The following is a 21,390-nucleotide window of genomic DNA, read 5'->3' as shown; positions in this document are numbered from 1 at the left end:
GGTCATAAGTGTTATAATTAAATCACTGTTTTATTGTTCAGGAATGCTGAAATATCTTTAGGACATTAAATTTCATGTATTGGTTCATGATGTGTTGCCTCAGTGTTCCTTTCAATTCTGTCACTGATTTTGAGACAAGATTAAAAGCAGGTGAGGTGAAAGTGGCTGTACATACATTGGTCGATTTGCAATCCGAAATCTTCCTCTTGAAAGAATTATGAGAACAGATACACAAAATTTTCATATTGTTTTCCAGTTCAGAAATTTTATTCAGCACCTAAATTGTCTTTCCTTGTTTCTACAGGTTGTGGCTTGTTCTAGTAGTGTTTTAATTGATTTAGTGCACAAAATGTCCGGCATCAGTCAAGATTTTTGACTTTAAGCAAGTTAGATGTCACAACACAAGAACAAGGTATGAGGAGCTTTTATATTCCAACCAATTAATTGGGCAGCACAGATTACTTGTCTGATTATTAGTTACTCTCTGACAAGTCAGAAGTCAAAATGAGAACAGTTTCAAGTGAGGATCTGGATTATTTATTTAAGACAAATTCAACAGCCACTTTGATATTTTCCTTAAAATTCTGCAAACATGCATTATTTTAGGCAAAATTCTGAGGAATGTGGCACGGTTAAGTGGAAAATTGATATGGGAAGTAAGTATTGTGACTGGCTTGCATTATGTAAACTCATGAGAACAATTGTCATAGAAAATTTTATGAGTTGAACTTTCTTTTGCTTTATCAGGTAACCAATATTTGATGCCTTTGCATTTCCATTAGGAAAATGCAGTATGGATTAGTTGTCCTCTGATATAAATGAGTGTAATCTATAATAGTGCAGAGGAAGCTGAACCAAACTCTGCTTTTCAGTTGAATTGTCTGTTTGTTTAACTTTGCTGAAGTTATGCTGGCTGTTCATTTCTGCTCCCCTTCTCTGGATTTCTGGTTGGTTCTTACAGTCATTAATGCACTTCCAGCTATCAGGATGCTGCCCTTGGTATTGGAGACTATCCCAAATTGATTCTTTGGTCCTTATTCTTATTTTCTAACAAACCAGGCAGCCTCACACAGTAGCCTTCTGTTCTTAAAGATACTGTCAGAAGAACTGTAATTACCTAAGCCTACCAAAGCTTTAATGATAAGCTACAACATTGAATTTAAGTGAATTGAATTAATTTAAAATCTGTGATGGAACAAATATATGCACAGAAAAAAAATCAAGAAGAAAAATCTGAATAGTATGAGAACATTCATGGAATGAAATTGTAACTCAGTTTTGCTTCAAAATTTCAGTATTTCAAGCTATTTCAGTAGCTTGTTTCCCATTTCTCAAAATAAACCATATAATGGTTAAATGACACAATCCATCATTTGTGAAGAAGTGGCAAAATTTCAACTGAATCAATAAACTACTTGCTTTATTTAGCAATTTTGAATTTAAAGCAGCAACTTAAAAATTATGCCAAATGCCATATTGTCACAACTCTTTCCTTTTCCACAGTTCCACCAATACCTTTCTCTCAAGAATATCTCCTTTGTCATATTTTATTATCTCTTTCTCCTGGCAATGAAACTTTTGAAACAATTAATGGCTTAGAATCTCTTAATTGCCAAAGAGGGATCTTGCCAAATGCATTTTGAAAAAGCTGAATAGAGAGAAAGCTAATTAAATTACTTTTATAATGACTCTAAGAATTCCTGCCTTTTTTCATGAGCTCCCTCACCTGGTCCTACAGATGTCACTCTTTGGATTAATGCTGTTTCTGTGTGTTTTTCACTCTCAGAATTTATGTAGATCTTCCAAGATTGAGGGATTGGGGAATGGAGGTTATGGTCACTCCATCATCATTCCTCTCTGCCTCTCCTTACTCCTCACAGTTTATCCCAGCTCCAGAGTGGGTCCTTCCCACAGGCCCCAGCTCTTGGGGATAACCCTTCAGGAAAAATCAGGAAAAATCTTCAGGAAAAAGTTCCTTCAGGCCACATTTGCTTCAGGTCACATCTCTCTGCTCCACCACAATGGTTGCAGTGTGGTTATGTGCTCCACAGGCTGCTTCATCATCTGCAGCACCTCCTCTTCCTCCTCCTCTCACCTTGGTGCTCACAGTACTCTTTCTCACACTAGTTTTGGTTCCTTTTCTCCTTGTCCAGCATTTTTTCTCCTTTCTTAACAATGTTTTCCCAGCAGTGCCACTGTTCAGTTGATGTCCCATGGCACAAATCCATTGTGGATTTGGCTGTGTCCAGGACAGGGCAGCTCCTGCACTTCTCTCACAGATGTCACCCCTGCAGCCCCCTTGCTGCCAACACCTTGTCACAGACACCCCACACTTAAATACATCAATCCTCTTTTCTTGTAGCACTTTTAAGGTTTTGCAGTGCTGGCTCCCCCACTCCAAATCTCCTATTTACTTTCAATCCATCAATAACCTAATTTAACATTGGATCTTAGTGATTAAGCTGAAAATGCCCTCTTTGAAGCTTGTAATTGTGGGAGGTGTGGGATTTGCTTCGCATGTGACAAGCTGTATGAGCTGCATAATATCATTTACTGTCCCTTATTGGTAGAGGTAATTCCTTATTCTCCTTACTCTGGGGGAAAAAAAAATCTAGGAGATAACAAGCTTTATTATGTCCTGCAATCAACAATATTATTTTAAGAGTAATAATGCTTTTTTTAGTTTGTTTTTTGTTATAAGCCGGCAACCTCTGATGGGCCCTTATGCTGGACACGAAGGAATGAAAATGACATTTTCTTTGCAAATGCTGAATGCCATGCCCTGCTTACAGGCTCCCAGGGCAGCTGTCACAGCCCCAAGTCACTGCCAGAGTTCAAAAATGTTTGGACAAGGCTCTCAGGCACAGGTTGTGACTCTTGGGGATGGTTCTGAGCAGGGCCAGGAGTTGGGCTCAAAGATCCTTGCGGGTCCTTTCCAATCCAGCATGTTCTGTGATGCTGGGATATTATTTAATAAGTAGCTTGTGCTAATAAATATTATTTAGGTCTCCATCCTAATGCATCAGATATTTATCCAACTGGACTGTGTGCTGTGAGATTTAGCTCAGTGATTTTATTTCATTTATTGGAGTAATTCTGCAGTGATGGAGAGTTACTCTGTGCTTCCCTGCTGCAGCTCCTCAGTGAATGTGCACCTGGGCAGGAGGGAGGCACATTAAAAATAGTATTCCACTACTGTGCCCCTGGAAATACAGATCTGTGGGAGTTCCAGCAGAGTAATGTCTCATACAGGCTTTGGAGGAAAAACTTTGCCTTGCCTGGGGTGAGATTAGGAGGATGCAGAGGATGTACCCTCTCATTAAACATGAAGGAAATGGTGCCACAGCTTTATGCAGCATATCTATTTTGTATGGAAATGCATAATGAAAACTTCCAATTTACATGTGAGATTTTGTGTCACAGAGTAAATTATTTGTCCAAAGCCATGTAGCTGAAACAAGGAATTGCAACTGGATTTTTGAAATGTAAGCCAAAATCTTTTTCTGTGTTCTATTTTTCAAATAACAAATCAAACCAAGAACTAAAATACCATTGATATTGCAACAGAATATGAATATTAAAAACCCATCAGTTATTGGAATTTATTTCAATGGCTTTTAAAATGCACACAGATTAAGACAGTCATGCAAATGTATATTTTTGTATGTATTTGTGTTTAAGTAGGAAAAAAGCTCAATAGTGCTTGTTCCCTGAGATTTGACCTGGACTTGTTTCTAATTTATGAACCCTAATATTTAGCAATTTAAAGGCTAATGTTGTTTATAGATTTTGAATGCTAATAATTCTTTTATATTGTATAAATATATATTTACATTGGAAAATCCTTATGAAGCTGAATTAAAGGCAAATGCAAATATCTGGGTTAATTTTTTGCACATTTTCAAGCACATACCAGAAGGGAAGAACAAAATTGGTCATTATGAGTACATAGTGATGAAAAATGGCTAGACACAATAAAGGATAATTTCTTTGGTTTCCACAGCATAATGGAGTATGAATCATATTTAAAATTAATGACTGAGAAGACAGATCATGATTTGAATGTCATCAGTAGCTATTTTACTCCTCCCTAGAGCTGCAACAAGCCCTTTATGAGAGATGAGTTCCTGCAAACAAGCCCTTCTAAGCTGTCTGGAAGCTCCTAATTTATAACAGAGCTTTAGAAAATGCTTTATTTTTACTTTTTTCCATGCTGGGGGTAAGAGTAATAGACTGGGGACATCACTTTACTGTCCAGCAAGTAATGTGCAGTTGTTTTTTTGCAAGTAATTTTTTCAAGCATAACTTTTTTGAGTGGTGATGTTGGCAGTACATGTCCATGCTGTTGTTTCTATTTAAGTGAACATTTGAATTCTGTTACTGTGTCTGTGGGGTCGACATTAAGCAGAGATAATGAGTTGTCACCGTGATATTTTCTGAAAAATCCCTTTGCCAGGATTTCTTCTCCTGGGAAGATGAGAAGCCTCAGCTTCTCCATGTCTTGCTCCTCTGGAATGTGGTCTGGAGATTGTTTATGCAAACATGGGAATTGTTTTTTATTGATGACCAATCACTATCAGCTGTGTTGGACTCTGAGGAATCAGTCACGTGCTTTCACTATCATTCCTTTCTAGCCTTCTGATGTATCCCTTCTCTTTCTTTGGTATAGCTTTAGTATATAATTTCATATAAAATCATATAATTTCATATAATATAATTTCATATAACATAATATAATATAATTTCATATCATATCATAAAATATAATATCATAAAATAATAAATCAGCCTTCTGAGAACATGGAGTCAAATTCTCATCTCTCACCTCATCCTGGGGACCTCACAACACCACAATGAGTCAACAATGAATCTTTTTCAGGAAAAAGGCATCCTGATGTTTTTGACAGTGCAAGATACTGAGCAGCAATAAAAGGGGAAAATCAGGGTTGTTTTTTACTTCTATGTGTATGTAAAGTACTTTTTTTTTTTCAGCATCAGCAACAGTCCTATATTGAAAGTTAAAGTCTGCTATTGGAGATGAAACTTTTACAAAAGGATGAAGCACACCTTCTGTTTCAAAGGACAGCAGGTTAGACCTCTCCTGACATTCAGACTTTGTGTTTACTGGAGCTGGCGTGTACTTTCAGTTCACAGGTTGTCCTTAAGCTGCTGGAGTTGTTACAGTGGTGTATTACCTTTCATTCTACCCACCAAATCTCTCATGGCTCATTTGGCCTGCACAATGATGTTCTGTGAGATTGTTTTCATTTCTCAGTAACTTATATCACAGAGTATCTCAGATTTAGCCATAACTCTATTTTCACTGACAGGCTCCTCTCTCCTCTTCCTTTCGCAGCTGGCTCTTGAGGAGAGCACTCATAAAGCATGGACACTCAGGATCTCAGTTTAAAGAACCTGCCAAATTACACCTTCAAATAGGCATGAAGTCAGGATCTCATGGTGAAAGCAGGCAGTAGAATGGTTTATTTTTACAAAAAGAGATAGACCAGGAGGGTTACTTTCATGTATAATAGTAGGACTTCTGCTTTAGTGCATCATTCTTTATGCTGCACTGTCCTATTTACAGTCTTGTAATGTCAGAAAAACACTTTCCATTGTATTTAGGTTCTCTTATTTTATGGCAACATGTTGAAAGATACAGAAGCAATTCTGCTAAAGGTTGCTGAAATTTTGTTGAAAAATGTTTCCCTTCACATCATTACATTATATTGTTTTGCAGGAGCTGGAATGGGTACAGTGAAAGTTGAGAATTCTGGTGATCTGTAGCTTGGCAACTACAGCAGTAGCCTGAGATCTGGAAGGCACAGATATGCTCAATTTATTGCTCTGCTGAAAAAAATTCTGGGGATATATATATATATGTGTGTGTGTATATATATACATGTATATATATATATATACACACACACATATGTGTATGCATACATAAATATATGTATTTTATATATGTGCATGTGTGTGTTATAAATAACATACAGACAGAAATAACAACAACAACAAAGTAAAATCATGTCCCTGCATGCTACTTTTGTACATTTCAGGGCACAGTGTCCACAGAGTACTGCATGGCAGGATTCTGTCATCTTAATAAATACATCCTGAAAGATAAAAGAAAGTATTTGAATATGCCTCACTCCTAATATTTGGTATCATTTTCTTAATAGGCTTACTTCTTCTATAATTGTGATGATAAGCTAGGTGTCAAAAATTAGAACTTAAAAAAAGAAAAGTGATTGCTGTCTCTTCATCAACTATGACATCATTTTCCATTCTCACTACCAAGGAGGCTCATGAACTACATGGAGTAATGCCCTCTGCTGCTGGTGACTCCTCAGTTAACAAGGCACAAGGATTAAAGGAAAATGCTAATCTTTTTCACATCTTGTGAGGGATGCTAATGTTGGAAGTTCATGGGAACATGAATAAATGGAAGTCATCCTCTGCTCTACAAAGACAACCAGTGGAAGTTATAAAACTGCTTCTTCTAAAGGTAATTGCCTCTAGGCATTTCTCTGTTGCACTTTTTATTTTGCACAAGCCACACCTGATACAATATTGTGCTGTGTAGGAGTGGTTCTGATGGCTTAGAAAGGCAACCCAAATTATGGATGAACAGCTAGCTCCAAAGCTCATAGAAACACATTAGAAAAACATTACACAGAAGCAATAATTTGAGATACCAAACACGTTTTTTCCCCATTAATGATATTTTAAAATGCAGAAAGCACTTCTGTGAAGCATGAAGGATGGTCAGGGTTAGCTAATGAGGCTGATAGGTACAATTGCTGCATGCTTGATCTGCCTTGGACTCTAATGCTTATTTGGACATGTCTTATTATTGTGTGGGTGTTAAGTCTGTCCAAGCTCATAATCAATAGATATATGGTCATTCACAGTGTTTATGTCTCTGTCTTGGATAGCTGGAACAAAGTGATGAGGATGTAGTTTGCTAGGTTCATACAGAAAATTTCTCATGGACAATCTGAGCAAACTAATTGCTGGCATTACCATGGGAGTCATATGAGCTGTGGTAATGATACAGATAATGAACCCCCCACCTTTGGCCATCACTTTATTAGCTCCAGGGTCAGTAGAGAATTTATTCAACCCTCAGTTACATTATAATTGGCTATTTGTACCTGGGAACAATTTGGTACTGCACAGTATCTTCAGATATCATCCATCTGAAAGTGCTTTAAGTGCATCAGAAAAAAGAATGGTGTGGACCCACTGTCTGTTGGGAAATGGAGAGTTAAAAACCCTGTAATTTTTGGTCACAGATCTTTGAGCTCTAAAGGAAACAGTCTGAACTGACAGCTTAGCAATAGCTTAGCAGATCTATAAAAACTGTATATCAACCAAATGGTGGTAGCTTGATGTTGCATGAACATCCTGAACCAAGCTGGGCAGTGCTTTGCTAAGTGTAGCTCTGTTTGTGGATATGACGACTCAATCTCACAGAGAGACAGCAACACAGGCTGCATTTCTTTGTAAGCTGTATGGAAAGCCAGGGGAGAGAATGATTTTAATTTAAGCTGGTTTTGCAAAGGCTATTGACTTGGGTTTGGGCATGCTGAGTTAATTATCCCAGGCAAAGAGGCACAGGTGTCTGTCAGTGTCAGGAAGTTAAAATGATGCCCACAGCAAAGAGTTCTGCCAACATCTCCAGTGTGAACTGTGACTTAGTGCTTAGTCAGACCCAGGCCCTTTTCCAAGAAGGGCTCTTGTGCAGTTGGCAGCTGCCACTGAGCTGACAAGGGATTTTTCCTGCATTTCACTCCCACAGAGGTGCAAGTTCTCCCTTTTTAAAACCACATTCCAACAGCCAACCACCTGTAAAAGGTGGAAAAATGACTCTAATAGTCACGAGGTGGCCAGGAAGAGTTTCCTAAAGTACCCCTTATCTTGCACTACTCATTTAAACAGGGAGCTGCTTAACAGGAATGGTTCTCATCTGACAATCAGCCCAAGGAATTACTGGATTTCCACTAAAGCATTTCAGTAGTTTTGGTTAGAAATTTTAGCTGTAGGAAAATTGCTTAGAGTAGATCTAAGTCTAAAATGTGATCCCAAATCTCCTGCTCGCTGGTTGCCTACAGTGCCATGGCTTTTATTTGCTTATTTTTAGGGATCCTGGGACTACTCCTGTTTGAAACAGCTCTGCCAGTAGCTGCAGCTAAAATCAGATCAAATGTCCACTATGGTAAAAAATTCTGGATACTCAGCACACACCCTCAAGATAAGTTTGCTGTAGCTACCCTCCTCAGAATTTTTCCTGGACAAATGAGAATAAAGAGATTTTTATCTTTAGAGAGAGATTCATAATAGAAGTATGTATCAGTTTGGCTAAAGAAGAAGTAAATCAAATCATGCTAAAGTTATTCTGAGTGTTTTTCTTACGTTAATTAAAAAAAAAAGAAGAAATCAAATGGAAAGTAATTAAAAAAAACCCCCAAACTGTCAACAATAGTAAAGAAACTTACAAAGAAATAATGAATAAAAAATTATCTTCATTTAAATTTTAACTTTCTAATTATCTCTGGCTCCAAAATTACTCCATGAGTAAAATTCAGTGAAGTAAATTCAAGTTTTTCATTTAAATAGTGGAAAGCAGTTGTAATTTTTTTCCACAAGCTTCTTAAACAGAGATTTCCAATCACTTTTTTAACATAATAATTGGAAAGGCATTCACTTACTCTGTTTTTAATCTAGCTAGTAATGAGTTCACTCAAACTGCACATTGATTTTATTATGAAATTCTCAAGACAACTGTAAGTTTTTAAACCAGTCTAAGAATTTGGTACTATAAGAGTACGATTCTAAAAAAAATCCAAGTGGAATAACTCTACAACTTTTTAGAATGTAGTATTATTTCAAAATATGATATTTGGCAGCAAAGCTCCAAGGCAAAACTTGCTGCCGCAGCACGGCATAGCAGAGGGATATCTGTGCTCATCATGCCAGCAAACAGGTGAATCTCATCCAAAGATCTCTGCAGCCTCTCCTCATAGGGTGGATCTGGGCCATAACTTTGCTAGGACCTTGTCAAACCATGCACACTGTGCTTTTTATATTCCTACAGGACATCCCATGCACACTGGGGTTTTTCTGCTTTCCCCAGGAGGAGCTGTGCCATTCCGCTGTGGTTCCCCCAGGAAAACAGCATCCAGCACCTGTCTGTCCTTGGCAGAGAGCTGCAGCCTGCCCACTGCCTCCTCCTGGGCACATTTCAGGGCAAGGACACAGAGCTGCTATGTTGAAGGATTTGCTGTAAGGTGGAACTGATGCTCCCAGGGGCTGGGACAGAAATGTAAACTCGGTGATCAGTTGATATGGAAGAAAAGGAGGAAAAAAAAGTTGCTTCAGGTCTGCCCTTACTGCCTACATACTGTCAGACCTTGTGGGAATTTTAGATTAAGTTTGCTGCCTGAATTTTTTGCTAGTTACAGGAGGGTACAGTACCAGGCAATTTTACAAGTGTGGCTGCTGCACTGAAATATTAAGAATATTTTTTTTCCTTGTACTTTTGACCTGTGAGACAGGAAACTCCCTGTTCTGAGAATTAAAGCAGCAATGCAGTTTAGGCTTCAGCTGTGAGAACTGGAGAATTCTTGATATGACAATTGGTGGATTAAGTATTTGTTTAAAACCAAAACCAACATAGGCAGCTAAATTGCACCATCTGGAGCAAGAGGCAGATGTAAGCATTTTTATTTAAGAATGAGTTTCTTATTATTTATAAAAGATGTGTGGTATTAATTCACTCCTTTTTTTTTTTGTCAGGGAGCATCATTCATGGGAAATAGCTTTGTGTAGACATCTGGAATAGAAATTTCTTAATAATTTTATATAATAAATCCAGAATAAATACTAATTATTAATAGTCAAGATTGCTTAAGGATTTCAGTCTAGCTGACAGCCTGAACAAAGCACAGGCAGATGCTTTGGACAGGCTGTAAGGAGGACTGATAATTATAAGCAAAGCCAGGGAAGTGACCTTTTATTGTGGCAGGAACTGCAAGCATGACCACCCTGCTCACCACCACGCTGCACAAATTAGACCCATCCATTGCCTACATCTAGAGAACCTTGATTTCCAGCTGGTGCTCTGCAGCTTTCAGCTTTAAGCTGGGCATTCAGCAACTGAGGCACGTAAAATCATGCGTCATCTTCCAGATTTGATAGGGAACGTGGTATTTTCATAAGAGTGCAGCCATTCTGTTTTCACAATACTAATTTGTTGTCAATGATTAATGAAATGGTAATCAGTTTTTACAGGGTTTGTCTGGCAAAATGACTTTATTCATTCATTGTTTACAGAAAAGAAGCACATGAGAAATAATTTATATGTGATCCTCAGAAACTTTTTAAGCTTCATCCAAGTTCGTTCAAAGTGAATAGATAAATTTAAAGATAAAATAAGGCAGTAATCTATGGATATTCAGCCAGAAACAGACTATGATTTAGAGCCTCTTAGGATAAAAAATAATGAATGAAAAAGACTGCTTAATTAAAACTTAACATTAAGTTGTGCTCTTTTATAAAGGTCCATCTAATTCTGTACAATTTTTTTCCAGACAGAAGGCATGCAAAAGATAGATTATACTAACAGATAGAAAGAAAGAAAAAAATTCAGTGAGACCAAGGCAACCATTAATAAGGCAACCATTAATAAAGCAACCATTAGCACATTTATAGAGCTTTGACAGAGGAAGATGTAGGAAAATGAAGTGTTTAAAAGAAGCTGCCATCAAAGAAATATAGAAAAGTTTAATTTTGAATATGTGGCTATTTTTTAATCTTAGGGACTCTGATTTAGCTCCAAACATAATTTATGTATGTACAATTAAATTGTCAGCCTTTAATATAAATGTGCATTATACTGCCTATCCAAAGAAAGCTACCAGCTCAATTCTTGTGGTGTAACCAAACATCCCAAGAAAGGCCAAAATTATTTCTTCTTCAGCGGATCTTTGTCTTTAGTAGTCAGCATCAGGAAGCTGGATTTATCACAGTGGAAAAATTAGGCCCTGGCAATCTGCTCAGTAAAATTTAATTTAGATTTAATTAGTGATGCACTGTAGTGAGATACATGGGTTCAGGAAGCTGTATTTAATACTGAAGGGGTAAGAGTTGCCTTTGTTTAATTGGAACTCCCACTGACAGCGACCCACAAAGATTTGCCTTTCAGGCTGGGTGGCTGTAGCCAGCACAGGATCAAATCAGCTGCTGGGGCAGGTGAGTGCTCCTAACAGCAAAGTGACAGACATTTGCATTACCAGCAGTCATTCTGAGTAGCTGTCCTCCTGGTCTTGTGTCTAAACTTGGTTTCTTACCTAATCCAGTTGCTTTTCACATTGATTTATCATCATTATCTTCACACATCTGAGGACAGAACCCAATTAATCTCTATCAGCACTAGCTCTTTTATTTTTGTTTTATAATGACTAGTTATAATTTATAATGACTAAATAAAACTTCCAATGACTAATAGATCAGTCCTTTAAAGGCATCTGTTTTAAAAAATGATCTGTGTATTTTTCTACCCATTGTCAGAAAAACAGCTAAAAAATCCTATTGTCACTCAAATGCAATAAAAGTCCAGGAGAAGGAATACCTATCAACAGATTTGAAAGGTGGCTTAATGGTCTCAAACTGCTTTCAGAATATTTTAACTTGAATTAGTATTTTTGAAAATAGAGATATTCAGAGTGGTATAACTTTCTTCTCAATTGAGAAAACCAAAGTTAGAAATTTATCTTTGCCCTACACATTGACACAGGTCTGTCTGGTGCTCTGAGAATCCTGTAACGACACTGGAATGGCTGAGGAGCATCTCTAAGCCAAATATTTTTTTCTGTAAGGCAATGATGTCAGAGATTTGCTCTTGCAATATTGTTGCTTTCAGTGGTGTGCTAGAATTGGGATATCTGTAGGGTGCTGGTCAACAGCTCATTTCTCAATTGCAATTATACCTTTTTCATTCCATGTAGGAGCTTTGCTACAGATGAGTAGCATACGGTATTGGCTGAGGAGATGAGACTTGAATGAGATATAGAACATGCCAACAAAACGCATGTTAAATTGCAATGAGGCGCTTGTGTTGGTAGCATGTCATGTTGTGAAATTAAATTCCTGACAAGACAATGCAAACAAATGCACTTCAGCTAGCCTGTGGTCACCCAGCTTGTCCTCAAGTTGGTCCAGGAGATAGGGCAAGTGGGAGGCTGCTGGGAGGGATTGGGTTCTTTCCCTGTTCTACTGTACCATTTCATAAAATGATTTCATCCTTTTTCTCAGATTTTGCCCAAGGATGTAATGAGGCACAGTGTAACTCACTTGAAGTTGTTAGTACAACTGGTGTTGCAAAAGGATCTTCCAAAAGGTGCTGCATCTGCCTTAGACACACAGATTTTCAAGCAGCTAAACAATAAAAACAATCAACAATAGACTGTGAGTGATATGTGACTTGCTGTAACCTGGAGCCATGCACACTATTTAATTAGCGTGACTGAAAATTTTCCATCTGGGAATACCAAAAGCAGCCTTCTCTTCAGCTCAAGCAGTGGCTGTAGAGCAGATACAGATAGCAGCACCCCTGAGCATCTCTGACACTTTGACTTTCATGCCTGGACTCCCAAATCACCCATTTTTTGTAAGGAAGAGTAAAAGTAATAACACTAACAATATTGTTGTGAGTAGCTCACAAGGTTTGGAAGGGTTTGGTAACATCATTACTCTGCCTTGGGAGAGATTAAAGAAATTAAATGTTAGATTCCTAGCCAAGGAATACAGATCCAACAGACATAACCTAGGCTAGCATCATTTGATGGGTAAAATGAAGCTATAAGTGTTCCATTAAGATTGCTCCTCTTGGGTCTTTCTGACACTCTCCAAGCTTCCTCTTGCCCTGCCCCAAATGCAGAGAAATACATGTTAGAAAAGAAAAGCATGTTAACATCTTGTTTTCCTACCATGACTTGGTAAAACAGCCAGTTAATTAAAAATAGCAGCTTTCATCCACTCAGCCTTCCCAAACCATCTTGCGTCTCATGGTGTAAATGCATTTAGGAAAAAAAAATATATTTTATCTCTTTATGAAGAGTTTATTCATGTTTGTTTCACCTAGACAGAATTTGGAAAGCAAAAGGTAAGGAAAACTTGCAGTCCTAGTTATTGAGAAAATGTATTTTTAAGGTACACGAATTTTCTAGGAAATACTCCTAGATTTGAGCTAGAAATAATCTGAAAACTATTCAATCATTTGTGATTTTAAGGAAATCTAGATCTATTTGTGAACTTCATGGGTTGTTTTTTGTATCTTTTATAGAACTTAAACTAAAACCTAATCCTTGATGCAAGTTTACCTTTTAGAACAGATCTGAACCAAAGAAAATCATTGCAATTCCAGTTGTAGTATACTTGAGGGGGAAATATTCAAAATCTGAAGAACAACCATGACATCATCCATAACATACCTCTATGATTTGTGACCTGCAGGTGAGTGCAGATGTTTTTAAAATATCTTTAAATTAGTTTACTCCAGCAATTCAGCTTTAGGAGCTGATCATTAGCTAGCTCTGGTTATCACACCAGATGCCAAAGTGAGTTTTGCACCACGCTGACCTTCAGGATGCCTTCAGCAGCCAGACAGCTTCACTCTGTCCCACAGTGGCTGTGTACACACATTTGTGCTGTGTCTTTCACTAGTGATGTACTCAATTAGCTGCTTCTTGAAAGGCAGGAATCTCTGTCTTTGTGCTACTGGCAGGAAAAACTTTCTTGTGCTTGGCAGAGCGAAAGGACAATGATAATATCTTCTTACAGTAGTGATGAAGAAAAAGGGAAAATCAGTTTATGTGTGAGTGGAGGATTTTCAGGGTACAGTTTGGTTTGTATGATTCTGTTGAGTTCTGCAGGCTGGATTAACACAGGCTGGGCACCTGAACTGTGTGCAGGAACTGAGCTCTCAGAGCACTTTCCCTGCCATGACTCCACCATGGATGTGCTGCCATGGGAAGGCCAGGTAGGGAGCAGGACAGGCAATCTGAGCCCCAGGGGCTGTTGAATTGAGATTATCCCCAGCCCAGCTGATGTTATCTACTCATGGAGTGGTGAGGCCCAGAGAACTCCCTTGCTATTTCCTGAGTGTAATTCGTTTTTAGAACTCCTTTGGACTTGAGGTGCCTGCGGTTTGTGCATTTGCTTTTGGCAGGGAGCTGTTAGGATCAATAAAGATTTGTGGAGACTTGCTGTTTCTATGCCAGCTACTTCCTCCAAAATATTATTTTTCCATCTTAAGGCAAAAAAAAAAAAAGTATCTTTGAAATCATTCAGAGACCAAGGATCTGAGCAGAAGCCTGTGTGGATCTGACAGTGTGGGAAGATGATTGGAGAGGGAGCTGAAATATCCAGCTCGGCAATTTTATTCCTTGTACTCCCTATTCACACTTCTCCCTGCTGGCACACCCTTATTTATCTCTTACCTTGAGCCAAAGATATTGTGCAATTCTGAGAGAAATTTTCCAGAGGAGCTGCAGCGTCTCCTTGAGATGATGGATCCTGGCAAAAAGATTCCTTTGTTCACTTGCTTATGCACAAAGCATCATCTGTTTCCTCCTAATAGGTTTTTCTTCTAAGTAAATGTCTTTTAACAATGAGTATTAGAAACAAATTATATTCAGCTATTCAGACCTTGCAAGGAAAGCACAAGGACTGTCAGCCTTATGCCTTTGCCTTTTTCCTTGTTTGATATGCAGGCTACAGGACAAATGCTGCACTGTGCCCTCTGCTCCCAAGTACATGAATGGTAATTTCATATATATATATATATGTATATGTTAGATGTATTTTTTAAAAATAGCTACTGTAATCTGCATAATACATATATTTTCTTTGTAGATGTTCCAGTGATATCAAGACAGTAAAGTATATGGTAACAGGCTTTTTCAGTTCATTTAGCCATTGCATTGCATGAAAGGGAAGATTGTATATCTGGGTGATTTTTTCCCACAGTGAACAGTAGCTCTTTGATTATTTTCTCACTGTCTTTACTGGGGCTATTTTCATCCTCACAGGTTTTTGTAGGATGGGGATTGTGCATCTACACTATGGGAACATGATTATCCATGAGTGTGGTACCTGGACAGCTATGTGCTCAGAAATTAATTTTGCTTTTTATTACAGGGACGGACAAAGAGGAACAAAACTTTTGGAAAGTTTCCCTCATTAAATATTTACCATTTCAGCTCCAGATTCAGGAAAGGTAAGCTCTGAGTCATTACTTTTTATTTTTAGCATCCAATCTACTTGGAAATGAATGGAAGGCAATAACCTTCAAATCCCTTCAGAAGTTGTGAGTTACAAGAAATCATTTATTTTAAAGGCACCACGAGATAATGGAGGGTGTATTGGGTAGGCCAGCTTCTGATAGCAGGGAGGGCTACAGGGGTGGCTGCTATGAGAAGCTGCTGGAAGCTTCCTCTGTGTCCAGCAGAGCCAATTCCAGCTGGCTCCAGGATGGACTGACCAAGGCTGAGCCCAGCAGTGACAGTGATTGTGCCTTGGAGATAACATATTTAAGAAGGGGGGAAAAATGTTTACAGTGACAGCCAGGGAGGAGAGTGAGAATGAGAGGAACAACTCAGCAAGCACCAAGGTCAGTGAGGAAGGAGGGGCAGGAGGTGCTCCAGGCACAGGAGCAGAGATCCCCCTGCAGCCCCTGGGGAGACCAAGGTGGAGCAGCCGTGCCCCTGCAGCCCAGGGAGGGCACAGGGGAGCAGAGATCCACCTGCAGCCCAGGGAGGATGCACTCTGGAGCAGGAGGATGCCTGGAGGAAGCTGTAAACTCCATGTCAGGGACCTGTGACCCTATGGAGAGAGAAGCCCACTCTGGAGTTGGTTTTCTGGCAGGACTTGTGGCCCCACAGGGACCCCATGCATGTTCAGCATGGTCCTGAAGGACTGTAGCCCATGGGAAGGACCCACACTGGAATAGTTTGTGAAGAACTGCAGCCTGAGGGAAGCACTCATGTTGGAGGAGACTATGGAAGAGGGGACCCCATGCTGGAACAGGGAGAGTGTGAGGAAGTTGTGGCAGAGATGTGATAAACTGATTTCAGACTCCATTCCCTGTCCCCCTGCACTGCTGGAGCAGAGGAGGTTGAGAAAATTGGGAGTGAAGGTGAGCCTGGAGACAAGGAAGGGGTGTGGGGAACAAGTTCTAAGATTTCTGTTTTCTTTCTCCTTATCCTAGTCTGATTTGATTTGCAATAAATCTAACCAATTTCCCCAAATCAAGTCTGTTTTGCCCATGACAGTAATCAATTTGTGATTTCTCCCTGTCCTTATCCCAATCCATGAACCTTTAGTTATATTTTCTTTCCCCTGTCCAGGTGAGGAGTGGCTTTAGTGTGAAAGAGTATCCTGGCCTGCAGGCATGGTCAACCCACAAGAGTTGTTACTTGGGAAATGTAAGGCGCCTTATTCCTGCACAGAGCCATTTTCTGATTCCACTTTTCCCATATTTAAAATTAGAACTCTGGAGAGAAGAATATGAATTGATATTGTGAAATTGTTTTGTGTTATGTTAATTTAAAAATGATCAGCTAGCACAGCAGTAATGATCACAGAGGATTGTTCTTTTGAAACAAAGATAACATATCATTGATCTGATGCTTCAAAATTCATCAGAGACTTTTAAGGCCACAAGGGAGTGTTTTGATCAGCTAGGCCTGACTTCTCACACATGAGAAGAGAATTTCACTAACAATTCCTGCACAAGTTGTGCTTCTGGACAAACACAATTTTTTTGTTTGCAGGGGCTCCTCAAAATGAAAATAAGGCTTTCTGCCCCAGACTTTGTCTTCACCAGATAATTTTAATTTATTTTTAATTTTTCTTTTCCTTTTCTGAAAAGAATTTTTTCTTTGAAAAGCACAGCTGAGTAATTAATTTCATTTTATCTCTGACTTGCGGTATTTATTAAAATCATAAATGGACTTCTGGAACTGAACGAAAGGCACAAGTTATCTGTGAACCTATGAGTAAGAAAACTGAGCCAAAAACCATAATAAAATGCTGAAGTATCATCAGCCCACTGGAGATGCCACAGAAATAAATGCAAAGAAAGAAAAAAATGGCTGAAGTTGTAATCCAGTGAAACATTGAAGTGTGCCTGTGACTCTAAATAATATGAGAATTTTCACCAAAGGCAATGAGAGTGTTCAAAGTTTCAGAAGACACAGGTATGCCTCTAAGTGCTCTGACAGATTGAATTTGAAGTGCCTAGTCAAAATCATTTATTTCGTTTAGCAAGGAGATAGAGCAGATTTTATGAGACACTCAGTAAAATAAATTACAGAACAGAAAGAACTATAAGAAAAACTTGCTTTTCAACAGTCATGTTCATGGTATTAGCTAAGGATCAACCTCAAATGAGGTTCCCACTGTGCAGTGTAATGCACTTCAGGAAGCACAAGGTACTACTGGCTCTGCAGAACATTCAAGCTAAAAAGAATGCCCATTTTCAAGAAACCACTCTCTTCTGATATTTTATTGTTTTATTTCTGATATTTTATTATTTCCTCTTGTTATAGTCTTGATTGTATTCTCAGTTACGCTGCTTTTCTCCCAATGCAGAAGTGTTTGGTTTGCATTTCTCAACATCCAGAACCACCCCTGAAGAAAATAGGGCAGCAGTCCTGTAGGTGAGATGTGCCATAATATCTGTTCAAAGACTGAAGTGCTTCATTCTTGAAGAAGCCAAAGCACATAATTGAATAGAGTTGCCATGATTAAAATGTAATTAAAGTTGTGAAGCCCTTGAGCATCTTAAATTCTGGCATGATACAATATTTATCAGGCTTCAGAACACATAATCACATCTTTGGCCATCCAGCCATGTTTTGCTTTTTCCCTATGCAAGATTAACCCTCTATCACAGTTTGAGGCAGCTAAACTTATTACTTCTGTATATGACACCTTAATAATTCTGAGGTGGAGGAGTAAGGACTAGAATTGCACAGAAGACAAGCCAATGAAGTGACAAGAAAACACCCATGCTTAAGCATTCATTTAAAAAGATGCTTTTTTTTTCTGTTAGTGAATAATGGAGTTAATATAAAATTCTGACAGGCATAAACCTATTGAATAATTCTGATACTGCAATCTACAGGTGACTCACAGCAATAAATTGAATGATGTTAGTTTTATGCAAGAAATTATCTTTTAAAATTCAGAAAAAGGCATATGTATAATTCATATGGTTAATATTTGAGGTATTTTGAAGGTAAGTTCACACATTTCTTGTGTCTACATACACATGGTTTAAAAGAAAAAAATAAAATCAAGAAATGCCCTTCAGTTAAAAACTTGGCAACTAGTTAAAATTCTACTTCTAAATTTGACTTTGTCACGTCTGCTTATTAAGATTATAATTCATTGCTTGGGAATCTGCTCTGAAATACCAGTATCTATCATAAATGCTCAACAGTTTTTCAATGTATCAGCTTTCAGCTGTTGTCACAGGATCAGCTTCAATGTCTGGGTCAAATTCAGGTGTTGGCAGACGACACTGTGGGCTCTAATTGTAGCTTTGTGAATTTGCTGAGGAACTTAAATACTGTGGTTCAAAAGATTTACTGCTATTTTGATTTTTTTGTCACATTTAGAAGCTGATTCAAGAAGATCCTGTGACCCCTACCGAAATCACAACAAAAGGTTGCCACCCTTACACACAGAGAGCCTTAATTAGCTATTAAAAGTGCTGCCCTGATTTTCCCTGTTGTGTTTGTTTTTCCAGGTAGGAAAGACCTGTTCTGGAGGGGAAGCAAATATAGCCACCATATATTTTTCCTTAGAAATAACTGCCTGTAAGTAAAGCAGATTTTTACATTCAGACGCTTAGTACTGTTTAACAGATTTTTGCATGTTGTGATATTCCTTGTTATAGCTTCATGCATGCAGTGAGGTCTGTACTCATCAGTTAGGTGTTGAGCAGACACAGTCTGTTGGTCTAAACCAGACAATAGAGATCAAATCCAAAACTCCTTCCAAATTCAAAAGAAGGGGCTTTAAAATAGAGCAATTTTCCCAATAGCTCAGCAGACTGAGGACTAGAGATGCTGCTGTGTTTCAGAGTTGAAGACTCAGCTTCCAGTGTTACCAATGCAATTACCACAATTTGCAAACAGCAGCTACAACAGCAGTACAAAAGAGAATTGTACCTTTTGTATACAACCTTAAAATTGAAAATTTGCTTTTTGGACAGGCAAAAAATCTTTTAAAAATGAGACTGTAAAAGATCATCCTAATTTCTATCTAATCCTGCTCCTGCTGCTTCCTCTTGTATCACATATCACATTGCCTTTTGGAGAGCAGCATGGGCCCCTTGCCCCCTTCCCTTCCCTTGCCTTCTGCCTCCATAGGCTCAGCCACCACTGTGGGAGTTTCACAGGTTCTCCAGGCAGTGCTTTCCAACCCTTGTGTAAGAAGCAGGAGGCAGATAGAAAAGCTTCCCATGTTAAAGATGTATTTAAGAACCATTTTGAGCCATCACCAGGGAGCAGCTTGAGGTGGACAAAACATGTGGGGGATGTGAGGAAGGTAAATGCTATTTGACTATACAGCTGAAAAATGATTGTTTCTGAAGGGGGGTGGGCTTGATAATAGCAATCACTTTTTTCTGTGTCTGCAATGCAGAAGTTTCTCTGTGCTACTCTTGGCACTGACACTGAAATTGATGTGTGGCCTTTAGGTAAGTCACTTAATCAATGTGTTTGTAAAATGAAGATAATAACATTTATTTGCCTGCCTGAAATGGATGTAGTAAGGACAGACTGGTTAGTGCTGTGAAATGCTATTTACTAGTAATTGCAAGTATTATTATGCTGTGGACTTAAACCCCTCCTTGACTGGTAATTGAAATAGCTGAAGAACCAAATAAAAGTCTGAAATGTAAAGGTGACAGTGGTTCCAGCTAAGGTGGGGCTGGTTAACCTGCTTCCTTTTCATGAAGCTAATTATGCTTTAGCTGAGGCAATATGCATCAAAAAAATGTTTTGAACATGTACCTGCTCTTAGAAATAGAATGAGAGGAAATATTGTGGGATTCATATTTGAGTCACTGGGTAATGTACCACTGATAATGGGTCAAGGGAGAAGCTGGGTGTAACACAGAAAAATACGTGTTCAAGGCTCTGTTCTGGGATGCTGATCTCTCAGGTGTCCTGAGAGCAGGATGAGCAGTGTAGATAAGACAGAATTAGATGCATCATTACCATTTTCAACCCAATTAACATCCCAGCTCATCAGAATTAAATAAGGTCTGTAACTTGCCTTTTGGTATGGCAGGCTGAAAAAAAATAAGTCCTGAGGGTGAGAAGAATGAATAATGTGGTAGAACAGTATGAAGTAGATTAGGAAATGAATTACAGTAAACTGTCTTATCTGTGAGCTGGGCTTTGAGAATTCTCCTGAGGCCTCAGACTTCCCCCTTTATCCCACAGATGTTTCTTTGAGAAGAAAGGAACATAAGATGGCTGTCTGGGGTGGCTAAAGAACCAGGTCCTACAAAAAGAAAATATTTTTGCCATCTGTAATACTACAAAGAATCCTCCTGTTACACATAATCATGTTGATGCAGTAGTTAAAATAAACCTAGGCTAGGTTAAAATAGACCTAAGGTTTCTCTAACTAATGAAGGAGTTATTTGATCCCTCTTTATGTTGAGTGAAAGCTAACCAGCAGGGTTAAGTGCCTCTGACTTGACTAGAACTTGGGGAATAACTGCTTCAGGAATGTTACACATATCTCACTTCATCTCCTTGGTATTTTCATGGTGAATTTGCTTGAAATTTATTAAGGAAGCAGGGATGCAGACTGTGATTGGCAATATTGCCAAGAATACATCAAGAGTTATGAAAAAAGAAGTGGTGGAATTGTTAACTGAGGAATAACTTACTTTGCCCTTTCTCCAGCTTACAGCTTTGCTTTCCAGTTTGGAGTCTTACAATCCTAACTCAGGGCAAACCCAGCCAGGGGGCTGCACCTCCAGAGCAGCAGTGAAAAGCACAGTGGTTGCTGAGCAGTGGCTCTTGGCAGTACTGCTTGGCATACAGTTGGCAGGATGGCTTCCTGCATGTATTGCAGTGGATAAACTCTCCACCAAGCTACACAAGGAGAAACACTTTGCTTTCTTCTGTAAAACAGTTCTTGGAGAGATCACAAGTCCCTGCACAGTGGTGTGGTACCCAGAGAGAACTGTCACACAGAGGCAAATCATCCTGTGTTAATAAGGTTAGAAACAGAGAGGTGCCTCTTTGGGGCTCATCAAAACCTGCTAGCTGTAGGACACTCAAAGGAGGAAGA

General features: G+C 38.7%; 1 long non-coding RNA gene across 2 annotated transcripts; it reads left to right on the top strand.

Annotated features, from left to right (window-relative positions):
• The first annotated feature begins 325 nt into the window (after nucleotides 1-325).
• Nucleotides 326-18,896, top strand: LOC143693410 (uncharacterized). Of its 2 annotated transcripts, XR_013181074.1 has the most exons (8): nucleotides 326-412; nucleotides 4,993-5,089; nucleotides 6,305-6,511; nucleotides 13,396-14,830; nucleotides 15,208-15,286; nucleotides 16,416-16,493; nucleotides 17,662-17,729; nucleotides 18,824-18,896. It is a non-coding gene; the product is annotated as an uncharacterized LOC143693410 (long non-coding RNA). The 2 variants fall into 2 exon arrangements; XR_013181075.1 differs by lacking the exons at nucleotides 16,416-16,493; nucleotides 17,662-17,729 and having other exon boundaries at nucleotides 13,433-15,286.
• Nucleotides 18,897-21,390: the final 2,494 nt, after the last annotated feature.

The sequence above is a fragment of the Agelaius phoeniceus genome, chromosome 2, assembly GCF_051311805.1.
Source record: "Agelaius phoeniceus isolate bAgePho1 chromosome 2, bAgePho1.hap1, whole genome shotgun sequence".
Classification (NCBI taxonomy): Eukaryota; Metazoa; Chordata; class Aves; order Passeriformes; family Icteridae; genus Agelaius; species Agelaius phoeniceus.
The sequence above is the reverse complement of the archived record's forward strand: the minus strand, read 5'-3'. Positions and strand labels throughout refer to the sequence as shown.